Here is an 8,538-nt window from a genome sequence, read left to right on the forward strand (position 1 = left end):
CAGTATGTATGACTACTAGTTGGACATCGTCAGCATACGCATAGCAATTTATATCAAAACTATCAATCAGATAAGGTAGAAGGAACGTGTAGACATTAAATAGTAATAGAGGTGATACTGATTCTTAAGAAATGAATATGAAACTGATCTGTCACACTCTTAATAAACCTTGAAAGTACAGTTGTCCAGAAAAATATAGGACAGGAAAGTGCAGTATCTGCAACGCCCAGATATTATAACCGATGCACAGCAAAGTATGGCTAACAGAGTTAAAAACAACTGACAAATCTAACATAATAATAAGGGAGTCAAATCCGTAATCAGTTTGTAACCAGATATCATTAACCATGCTTAACAAAGCAGTTTATGTTCCATGCCCTTTATAAAACCTGACTTGCCAAGGATGGAATGCTTGAATCTCATCCGAATGATTCTGAATCTGGGAAAAGACCAATTTCTCAATCACTTTTGATTAAAAAAAAAGAAAGAAAAGATGGAAACCAGATGACAATTTGGGCCTTATTTTCCAATATCGCATTAGGGGGCGTTACCAATGCAAATGAGGCTTCTTTCGTGCAGTGGGGAAACATCGTGTGCGGCGATGTTTTTGCCATTCGCGAAAACATTAGCGTCGCGTGTCAGTCTTTTATCGCGGTGCATGATATTTGCCAGTTGCTGAGAGAGAGAGAGAGAGAGAGAGAGAGAGAGAGAGAGAGAGAGAGAGAGAGAGAGAGAGAGAGAGAGAGAACCTTACTATAGTGCCTATGCCCTACATAGGTATTTCAATCCCTATGGGAGGGCTACCTACTAACTCGGGGTGGGGATTAGGTATGAGCGTCGGGGGTTGGGGGCCACTTTCGCATTCCACATGAGACCTACGGACAGAACAGTGGTCTCTAGTGCAGATTTGCTGGCCGTCGGAGTGAGGACGCTCACTCCAAGAAGTGGTTTGGGCAACGTTCTCTCTACCTAGCTTGATGGACACTCTACCTGGGCAACAACATGCTAGGTGGAGAGAATGTTGGCCAAATCTCCGCTTGGAGTGAGCGTCCTCACTCCGACGGCCAGCAAATCTGCACTAGAGACCACTGTTCTGTCCGTAGGTCTCATGTGGAATGCGAAAGTGGCCCCCAACCCCCGACACTCATACCTAATCCCCACCCCGAGTTAGTAGGTAGCCCTCCCATAGGGATTGAAATACCTATGTAGGGCATAGGCACTATAGTAAGGTTCTCTCTCTCTCTCTCTCTCTCTCTCTCTCTCTCTCTCTCTCTCTCTCTCTCTCTCTCTCTCTCTCTCTCTCTCTCTCTCTCTCTCCTGGAGCCTGAAACAGGTATCGTGGATGGCAAATTTATCACATGACAAACATAGGCAATCTACCAGATTGCAAGATCAAATATAGGCTGGGCAGAAGACCTAGCTCATATTTTTATCAATTTAGCTGGAATGGGAACAAAATGAGTCCCTATTAAGTTTTTGACCCTAAAACTTTAGACAGAGCTATCTGAGATTGTTGAAAACTTAGTCTCCACTCTACTCAGCAAAATGGCATCCAATCCTGGATGCACTTTTCCAGCAACTCTAAGATAGCCAAGGATTTTCAACAGCACACACCTGTTACTGAATATCCCTGCAGTTAGCCATATACATTTATCCAGCTAACTTTGCTAGGTGGCCCGTGGCTGAATATGGACCAATATATTTCTGTCTCAGATCTTCAAGAAAGTGAAGTAGTACAGGGGCCTGTTTTGGGACCTGTGCTATTTAGAATATTCATAAATGATCTGGAGAAAGGAACAAGTGAGGTGACCAGATTTGCTGATGACACAAAATTGTTTTGAGTCATTAAAACAAAGACAGACTGTGAAGAACTACAGAAACACCTGGTGAGACAAGCAGAATGGGCTTCTAAATGGCAGATGCAATTTAATGTGGACAATTGCATAGTAATGCACTTAGGGAAAAATAATCCCATCTTCAAATACACGATGCTGGGTTCTATGTTAGGGGTCACCACCCAGGAAAAGGACCTCAGAGGCTTATGGAGAATACTTTGAAATGTTCGACTCACTGTGTGTAGGCAGTCAAAAAGGCAAATAAAATGTTAGGAATTATTTGGAAAGGAACAGAGAGCAAAACTGAGAATATCATGATGCCTTTGTATAGATTAATGCTGCGACCACACCTTGAGTATTGTGTGCTGTTCTGGTCAATCCCTTGCAAAAAGAGACATAGTGGACATAGAAAAGGTACAGTGAAGGCAAACAAAAATAAAAAAGGGGATGGAAAAGCTCCCTTATGGAGACAGGTTAAACAGATTAGGACACTTTAGCTTGGGAATGAGATGACTAAGAGAGGATATAATTGAAATTTATAAAATCCTGAGTGGGGTGGATTGGGGAAATAGGGCATGGTTATTTACCCTTTCAAACAACACTAGGACTAGGGGAAGCTCCATAAAACCAGCAATCAGCAGATTTAAAACAAATTGTAGGAAGAACCTTTTCTCAGCACACAATCAAGCTATGAAATATGTTGCTGGAGGATGTGGTCAAAGCAACTAACAAGGTGGGGTTCAAAAGAGGATTAGATAAGTTCCTGAATGAAAAGTCCATAATCAACAACTATTAGCCAGGTAGATTTGAGAAAGCCAGTGCTTATCCCTGGGAGCATTATACAAAAAATAGATTATTGGGGATCTGATGGTATTTCTGACCATTACTGGCCACTCTCAGATACAGAATTCTAGGCTCAATGGACCTAGGTCTGACCCAGATGTTCTTATGTTCTGTTCAGTCAGTGGCCTGCCATAGTGATGTATCTCTTTTCATATTAGAGAACTGGTTGAGAAAGAGTTGGCAAGCCTGGAAAAACTTGACATTATATAAAATGTAGAGGGTTCCACACCATGGGTGTCTCCAATTGTAGCTGCTTATAAGCTAAATTAAATAGGAAAAATCTGGATATGTGTTGACATGTGCCTACTAAATCAGGTCCTTCGAAGTGAATGACACATCACTCCCACAATGGATGACATTAGTGCCAATCATAATGGAATATATGTTTTTCACAAACTTGACCTCAAAGCAGGATACCATCAACTTGAACTCCACCCTGAGTTAAGGTACATACCTACTTTTACAGCTCATGTGGATCTTCGCTGATACAAATGCCTCAGTTTTGGCATTTCTTCAGCTGCAGAAATCTTTCAACATACTATCTGGGAGGTGTAAGTTGGACTCCCTGGAGTTCTTAATGTGAGTGATGACATATTAGTGAACCACATCTGAAGAACATAATATTCAACTCGCAGCAGTCTTACAATGATTTACTAAGAAGGATCTCATACTAAACCCTCTAAAATAACAGTACAACAAACCCACATTAGTGTTTTTTGGAATATATTTTCCAAGAATGGGGTTTCCGCAGACCCTAAGAAAGTGCTGGATATCCAAAATACTTCCATGCCCACAAGTCCAACCGAAATTCAGTGTCTGTCAGGGCTTGCCAGCAACTGTGAAAGATTAATACCACAGCTGGCTACAATTACACAGCCTCTTCAAAATCTCACCAAAAGGAACAGGTGTGAGAATGGACTGAAAAACATAAACATGCTTGTGCTGAGATAGATAAATCTCTTGCCAGGGATGTTGTCATAGTTTACTTTGATTCTGGCAAGAAGACAGAATTTTTTGGTGGGTGCCAGCCTTGTTGGTTTAAAAACAGTCCTCACATAGCTGACTAAATAGGGTCAAGCACATACTGTTGGTTATGCCAGCTAGACACTGTCGCCAAATGAAGAGAAGTACTCTTAAACCAAAAAGGAGCATTTGTTGTACCTTGTGAATATTCTTATTTCCATGCTTACCTATATGGATATTTTATGATAATCATAGCAGATCACAAGTCTCTGGAACTCATGTTCAACAATCTTTCTTTTCATCCACCTACTCACATTGAGCATTTGATGCTCAAGCTACAAGGCTATGACTACACAACCATCTCAGGTGTAACCGCCTCATCTCACACATCTATAATTATTTTAACCCCATCTTTGTCCCATGCTGTCATTCTTGTAAAAAAAACATCTGTCAGTCCATTATTTGAAAGAAGATCTTTATTGGATGGATATGGCTGCAGCATAGATCATAGCATACATCTATTATATTACAAAACAATTACTCACATTCATTCAATTTACAAAACATCAATTCTTAAAATATTCTCTATCCCCGGGAGTGACCGTGCCCTCACTTGCTGAATTTCAATTCTCTAAATGCTCAATAGGATCCTGCAACTGCAATGCAGCACTGTTGTGGATGCAGAGCCATCAAAGCCATGCTCCAATTTCACAAGGGCTCTATAGGGTATATAAAAATCAAGGGTATATAAAAATAATAAATAAATAAATAAATAAATAAACATAGTACCATGCTACAGCAATGTAACACCGTTGGGGGACTCAGGGCCATAGAAGCCTTGCCCCTCAGGTTATCCTGCATTCGATCCTGATCACCAGTGAAGTTCTCAGCAGTGTGCTGAAGTCCTGCTCTGTAAAAGATCAGGTGTCAATCCTTAAGCATGCCAACATAATGTTTGGGTGATGTGCAGGCCAATCCCAGCTGTCAAAGCTGAAGACTTGACAGTCAACTCATCGTGCTGTCACCCATCGATGTAATCTAGGAGCAGGAATACCATACTACTTGGTATTCTCTACCCGGCCAGCTTTCAAGAATTGCTCATGCCATGCACTCCAGGTCATGGTCAACTCCCGCCACAAGCCCATGGTAGTGACACCTTACCGTAGGTGCCCCACCAACCCAGCTGTGGCCATATCTTACAACCAATAATGCTGCCTAGTGCTCAAACAATTCTAAACGCTCTTGTTCAATATCTCACCCAAAACACATACTGCTCCAGAGATGGCACTATTCCTCCAAAATCCACAGGAGGATACTGATGATTGTCACCCACACCATATCTTACTATCTGCTAATGCCGCCTAGAGCTTTAACAACTCTTGAAGCTCTTGTTCAATATCTTACCTGAAATGCATACTGCTCCAGAGAAATCCACAGTAGATACTGCATATTGTCATCAGCCTACGTGATGGAATGGAATGAGCTGAATATCGCCATGTGCCTGTCAAACCCTCTAACATGAAACCTATTGGGTTTATTATGTTGGATGCGCTGTATGAAGTAATTGAATGGGAATAAGGTTGTCCTGAATCACCTCAACTGCCAAGGGTCCACTAAGCTCATTTATCAAGGATAGATGAATAGCACTAAATTTCCTAGTGTTTGTTCTGGAGAAGTTGCCATAAGAAATATAAACTAATATACACAAAGTGGTTAAGAAGGTATGCAGTGCCCACACTGGCAAGAATATACCTGTTTAATTGCATGTCAGAGGGTCTGCAGACCTTGTGGCAACATTGGAAATGCCATAAGTTTTCCCATAAGTAGTGCCATAAGTAGTTGCAGAAGATGCCAACAAGCATGTGTTGGAGGTGTAGCCCCTGAACTATCTGACTCAGAAGTTCCACATTGATTGGACATTAACTTTGGAAACCAACACGATAAGCAATAATTATTCCAGGAAATGTAGATGTTTTGTCCTGGTAATATAGATATTGTGGATTGGCCTTATGCAATCCTGTGAAGATAATTAGGATCGATACAGGAAACAAGGAACAGCCCAATGAGGCAAGCGCTTCAATACCTGAGTGAAAATATTAAGGCTGTATTAGACAACACAGAGGGAAGACTCATTGTCACTTTACCCACTTTAGTCAAAGTGCAACATTTGTGTATCCAGAGAACTGTAAAGGTGTACGAAATGTCGAGACTGTCAGCTGCTGGTTGCAGCTCTTGGGGGATAAAGCTGACTTGTTAACTAGAATTGCATTCCGTGATGAGGAACCATGGATCGTCAGGGCTATTGGGGCTGTACCGATAAGCCCGATACCATATCTGATCAACTCACACTGTCTGTGGCCCAGTGGATAGGAGAGTGGCAGACCTTCTCCGGTACCCTAACGGCCCAGCTTGCAAAGCAAGATGAGGCGAAAGGATGATTTAATATTTTTTGGCCCCCTGCATGAACTTTAGCAACAACATGTGAAAAAAGAAAAGATGAACATCGGGAGGTGAGAGGGAATAGTGAGATGAGTGAATGAGAGAGGAACCCGATCGGGAGACCACGCCCCCCCCCCCCCGACGTCACTAAGACATCCGTCGACCGTTGAAAAGCGCCTCAACATCAGGTGCCGCGCGCTGAAGGGGCGCAACAAAGGGGCTCTCCCTTTTGTGCTCCCCTTAGTGCAACCCTTAGTGCATGTGCCAATTATCATCTTTGCAATCAGATGTTTCTCTGTTTCTCTGTTTGTTCAATGCTTCCTATATTCAACTGTTAAAAGCATTGTAATCTGAACTTTGTAAACCGTTATGATGGCTTTACCGAATGACGGTATATAAAACTCAGCAAATAAATAAATAAATAAATAAATACAAAGATGAGAGCTTAAATAATAGCTTGAATCACTCCTAGGGCTAAATGCAAGTTACCATATGCAATTGCTGCCCGGTTGTCCCAAGGGTGTGCAGGACAAATGAAGATGTCATGCAGTAAAATATGAATGCCTGGGTGCCATAGAAGGACCTGATACAGAAAGAGAAAAGATAATATAAATGAACATCCTGCAAGTATTTACGTTTGGATCCTTGGTATTATCCAACCTGGATGTCTGATAGTGTTTGGTCATTAGCTGGACAACCGGAACCTACTATTGAAGAATTGTTCTATTAACTGCTTAAGATCTTCTGTTGTTGAGTGGCAGGTCTCATCATCATGCTGCTATATGAAATGAAGGAAACTTGCTTTCACTGTTCTCTGCTGCCCGTAGATATGCTATTCAAATTACCAAGCCAGCATATATATTAACTGAAGAGCTTAGTCCAGAATATGCAAACAAAATTGGCTCCCGACTGCTTACATTATCAGATAATAAGGTCATGGAATCAATATAAAAGAGGAAGAGAAATAAAATTAAGATGCCTGTCTACCAATGCTAAAATCTTGAAAATAAAATAGAAGTCTGAATACATGGCCCTGTGTAGCCGCTGCTCTTGCTGGCTTATGCTCTTGTGATGTTACTTCCTTTAATGGAAAGATATGGGATTGTGCACAGGGCAGCAGATGCTAGGGGTGTGCATTCGTATTGAACATAAATGTAAAACGCTACTTTTTTTTTTTTTAACTTAAAAAAGTGATAAGACATAAACGATCGGATTTCCAACTTATTCAACATAGCTATGTTGAATAAGTTGGAAATCGCGATTGTTGATCCAAAATAAAAATTTAAACCCCTCACCTTCCTTAATCCCCCCCAAAGACTTACCACAACTCCCTGGTGATCCAGCGAGGAGTGAGGACGCCATTTCTGAAAGCCTTTCCGAGGAGCACGTGACGTCGGCGCCACGTCGGAGTGACGCGGCGTCACGTGATTCCCCGCGGGTTCGCGCCGGAACGCTCATTCGGCCCAAAAGGAACTTTTGGCCAGCTTGGGGGGGTCAGGAGGCCCCCCCAAGCTGGCCAAAAGTTCCTTTTGGGCCGAACGAAGGTGCCGGAGGGAACTCGCGGGGAATCACGTGACGCCGCGTCACGCCGACGTCACATGATTCCCCGCGGGGTCGCTTCCAGGATCCTCGTTTGGCCCAAAAGGAACTTTTGGCCAGCTTGGGGGGGTCAGGAGGCCCCCCCAAGCTGGCCAAAAGTTCCTTTTGGGCCGAACGAGGATCCCGGAAGCGACCGCGCGGCGAATCACGTGACGTCGGCGCCACGTCGCAGTGACGCGGCGTCACGTGATTCCCCGCGAGTTGCCTCCGGCACCCTCGTTCGGCCCAAAAGGAAATTTTGGCCAGCTTGGGGGGTGTCAGGAGGCCCCCCCAAGCTGGCCAAAAGTTCCTTTTGGGCTGAACGAGCGTTCCCGCGCGAACCCGCGGGGAATCACATGACGCCGCGTCACTCCGACGTGACGCCGACGTCACGTGCTCCTTGCAAAGTTGGTCAGAAATGGCGTCCTGACCCCGCTGGACCACCAGGGAGTTGTGGTAAGTCTTGGGGGGGGGATTAAGGAGGGTGAGGGGTTTAAATTTTTATTTGCACATATGGACATATACTCAACTCATTGAATTCTGTTTATGTCCATATTGACCGCAAATGGGACCCCCTTTGGACATATGGACATATGAACTTAAACTTTTGCTCTGCACATCCCTAGCAGATGCCATCCAAGCCTACAGGAGGTAACTAGCATAGCGTAGCAGCCATTTCCCCCAAGATAAAAGACAGTGATAATCTGCATAGAGTGGCAGCCATCGCCTCTAATGGAAGGCCTATGGAGAAGCAGCTACTACCCTCAACGGGAGGCATGGGGGGAAATCTGCATGGAGCATCAGTTATTACCTTTAATAGAAGGCATGGGGGTGACATGCATGGAGCAGAAGTTACTCCTTTACGAGAGGCATGTTTCTA

The sequence above is a fragment of the Rhinatrema bivittatum genome, chromosome 2, assembly GCF_901001135.1.
Source record: "Rhinatrema bivittatum chromosome 2, aRhiBiv1.1, whole genome shotgun sequence".
Taxonomy (NCBI): domain Eukaryota; kingdom Metazoa; phylum Chordata; class Amphibia; order Gymnophiona; family Rhinatrematidae; genus Rhinatrema; species Rhinatrema bivittatum.